Below are 3,992 nucleotides of genomic sequence, written 5' to 3'. Positions count from 1 at the left end.
CTTAAATCCAGGCATGGTTGTACACACTTTTAATCCCAGGAGACAGAGCCATGCAGATCTGAGTTCAAGGTCAATCTACAAAGCAAGTTCCAGGACAGCCAATCTTAGGCAGTGAGGGTGTTGGAAAACAGAAATTTGGTAATAGAATAAGGGGAGGGGGCATGTTCCAGCCCCAGCAAGCAGCAGAACATGGCAGCTTCTGCCATGTGTCTCTGGCATTAGAGTCAAGAATAAAAGGGACTATTGGGACAATTGATGCTGGTTAGCTGAAGCTAAGAAATTAGTGGTGATTAAGAAGAGTCAAGCATCATTGAGGTGAAATATTCTGACAAGTGTTTTCCAAGAGCACAAAGAAGCTGTGTTCCAGAGATAACCAAGTTTGTACCTTGTGCTAGAGCTCTATTTGGAAATGTGTAAGAGTCACCCAGGTGGTACTAGTTTTGAAGGCATGAAGTGGTCATGAAGAGCAGCTGAGGCTGGCACTGTGAGAGGCCATGTAAGACCATTGGTGAAGGTGCAGCCTCAGTTGCAGTTGATGGCCCAGGACTGAAGGGGTCATGTAAAGGAGTTGAGGCTTGGCACCATGAAGAGAGCCTATTGTGCAGCCTAGTTGCATCAGAAGACTCCAGTGTATTAGAGATGCTAGTACCATGGGGATGATCACCAAGAGCAACAGTGGAGCAGATAAACCTGAGCTTAGAATGCCATAGAGGGCAGAGCTGGAGAAGTGACACCAGTCCTTTGGAGAAGCCCAGAAGATCATGTTTGGATCCAAGACATTGAAACAAGAAGATGTAACATTGAAGTTGCCTTGGAGGTGCAAGATGTTTCAGATACCAGAGCCATGGGATATCTGCTTATGAAAGCTGCTAACAGGGAGTGGAAGCAGCCTAGGAGAAAGAAGTTTGTTGTAGTTAACAAAGAGGAAAAAGGAGTTAGAGAGCTGAAGACCCTTGTGACGTCAGACATGGAGATGCAGAGTTTGGAGTTTGCCCAGTTGGTTTCCTGTCTTGACTCAGGGATTACAGTTAAGTTATTGGATGGATCTCAGAAAAGACTTTGAATTTTGGACTTTTAACATTGTTGAGACTGCTATAGACTATAGGGACTTTAGAAGTTGGACTAAATGTACTTTTTTATTATGCTATGATTAGATATGCCCCCTCCCCATAGACCTGTGTGTTTGATCAAGCCTATAGGGGCTAAGGAGTGGAATGTGATGGTTTGTATATGCTTGACCCAGGGAGTGGCACTGTTGGGAGGTGTGGCCTTGTTGGAGTAGGTTTGTTATTATAGGTGTGGGCTGTAATACCCTTGTCTTAGCTGCCTGGGAGCCAGTATTCTGCTAGCAGCCTTCAGATGAAGATGTAGAACTCTCAGCTCTTCCTGTACCATGCCTGCCTGTATGTAGCCATGTTCCTGCCTTTATGATACTGGACTGAACCTCTGAACCTGTAAGCCAGCCCCAATTAAATGTTGCTCTTTATGAGACTTGCTTTGGTCATGGTATCTACTCACAGCATAAAAACCTAAGACACGGTGATTAGGACAAACAACAATATGAACTAACTAGTACCCTCAGAGCTCCCAGGGACTAAACCACCAACATAAGAGTACACATGGTGGGACTCATGGTTCCAACAGCATATGTAGCAGAGGGTGGCCTAGTCGGTCATCAATGGGAAGAGAGGCCCTTAACCCTGTGAAGGTCCTAGGCCCCAGTGTAGGGGAATGCCAGGGCCATGAAGCAGGAGAGGGTGTGTTGGTGAGCAGGGGGAGAAGGGAGGGAACAGGGTTGTCCCCTACCCAAGGGAAACCAGGAAAGAGGATATCATTTGAAATGTAAATAAAGAAAATATCAAAAATTTTTTTTTTAAAAAAAATAGCATTAGAATAAGGGAATCCCACCTATTAAAAAATGGTCTGAGCTGGCTGGTGCCCTGAGCAGACCTTGGGTGCAAACTCTGCAGTCAGTCCCAAAACACCCAGAGGAAGTTCCACTCCCGGGTGCTCTAACACACTCAGGATCAGAGGTGATGAGGACACAACATCTGTCCCAACACCGGGGATAACTGGGACCAGCGGGACCAGGCACACAGGAACTCTGCCAGCTCAGTGGCTCAGGTTCCTTCCAGTCTGTCTGGGCCTGCTAGTGCCCTGAGCAGACCACAGGCTCAAACTCTGCAGCCATTCCCAAAACACCCAGAGAAAGTTCCACTCCCAGGCGCTCTAACAAGCCCAGGATCCCAGGATCCCAGAATCACAGGATCACAGAGACAGCTTGACTCTGAGGATTTCTGACACAACCAGGATCACATGAAGGACAGGTTCCAGACAGATTTAGAAAGGACAGGTAACACTAGAGATAATCAGATAGTGTGGGGCAAGCATAAGAATATAAGCAACACAAACCAAAGTTACTTGGCATCATCAGAACCCAATACTTCCACCATAGCAAGTCCTGGACACAAAACCATCACACCAGAAAAGCAAGATTCAGATATAAAATCACTTCTCATGATGATGATACAGGACTTTAAGAAAGACATAAATAGCACCCTCAAAGGAATACAGGAGAACACAAGTAAACAGCTAGAAGCCCTTCAAGAGGAAACACAAAAATCCCTTAAAGAACTATGGGAAAACACAATGAAACAAGTGAAGGAAATGAGCAAAACTATCCAGAATCTAAAAATGGAAATAGAAACAATAAAGAAATCAGAAAGAGAGACAGCCCTGGAGATAGAAAACCTAGGAAAGAAATCTTGAGTCATAGATGCAAGCATCACCAACAGAATGCAAGAGATAGAAAAGAGAATCTCAGGGGCAGAAAACACTAGAGTAGAAATAGTGTTGCATTGCAAATAGAAAGCATTGACACAACTGTCAAAGAAAATACAAAAAGAAAAAAGCTCCTAACCCAGAACATCCAAGAAATCCAGGATGCAATGAGAAGACCAAACCTAAGGATAATAGGCATAGAAGAGTATGGGCCAGTAAATATCTTCAACAAAATTAAAGAAGAAAACTTCCCTAACCTAAAGAAAGCAATGCCCATGAACATACAAGAAGCCTACAGAACTCCAAATAGACTTGACCAGAAAAGAAATTCCTCCAGTCACATAACAATAAAAACACCAAATGCACTAAACAAGGAAAGAATTTTAAAAGCAGTAAGGGAAAAAAGGCAAGTAACATATAAAGGCAGGCCTATCAGAATTACGGCAGACTTCTCATCAGAGACTATGAAAGCTAGAAGATCCTGGGCAGATGTCGTACAGACCCTACAAGAACACAAATGCCAGCCCAGGCTAGTATATCCAGCAAAACTCTCAATTACCACAGATGGAGAAAACAAAATATTCCATGACAAAACAAAATTTACACAATATCTTTCCACAAATCCAGGCCTACAAAAGATAATAGATGGAAAACATCAATATAAGGAGCAAAACTATACCCTAGAAAAAGCAAGAAAGTAATCTTTCAACAAACCCACATAAACTTAATTCCACCTCTTACAACAAAAACAACTGGAAGTAACAATTACTTTTTCTTTATATCTTAATATGAAAATTAATATTACCAACATATTCTAATCGATTGATATCCAAAAATATGAGGAATTAGAAATTTGTTGCCTGTCATCCAATGGTCTCTCTAATTTGGTAATTGGAGAAATAGGTCCAATATTGTACAATCCATATACACTTTCAGTTTGTTTGTATGTGACAGTGTCTTGCTGTGTACAACATAATGGCCTTGAAATCTTGCTTTCTCCTATCTCAGCCTCTCTATTAGTAGTATTGTTTATTTCATGTTTTTATACTATACTATGGTTTTTAGAATAGCTTACATATTTCAAAGATATTTATATACCCAAAAGAAAGGTAGACAATCAAATTGGACTTGTAAGACAACAACAGAGTGAGACTGAATGCTTTGCTTGACGTTTGTAACTATTGTATCAAGTTTGAAGAAGAGGACTTTAT

Source organism: Mastomys coucha, unplaced genomic scaffold (genome assembly GCF_008632895.1).
Source record: "Mastomys coucha isolate ucsf_1 unplaced genomic scaffold, UCSF_Mcou_1 pScaffold6, whole genome shotgun sequence".
In the NCBI taxonomy this organism is placed as follows: Eukaryota; Metazoa; Chordata; class Mammalia; order Rodentia; family Muridae; genus Mastomys; species Mastomys coucha.
Note: the sequence above shows the minus strand (reverse complement) of the source record.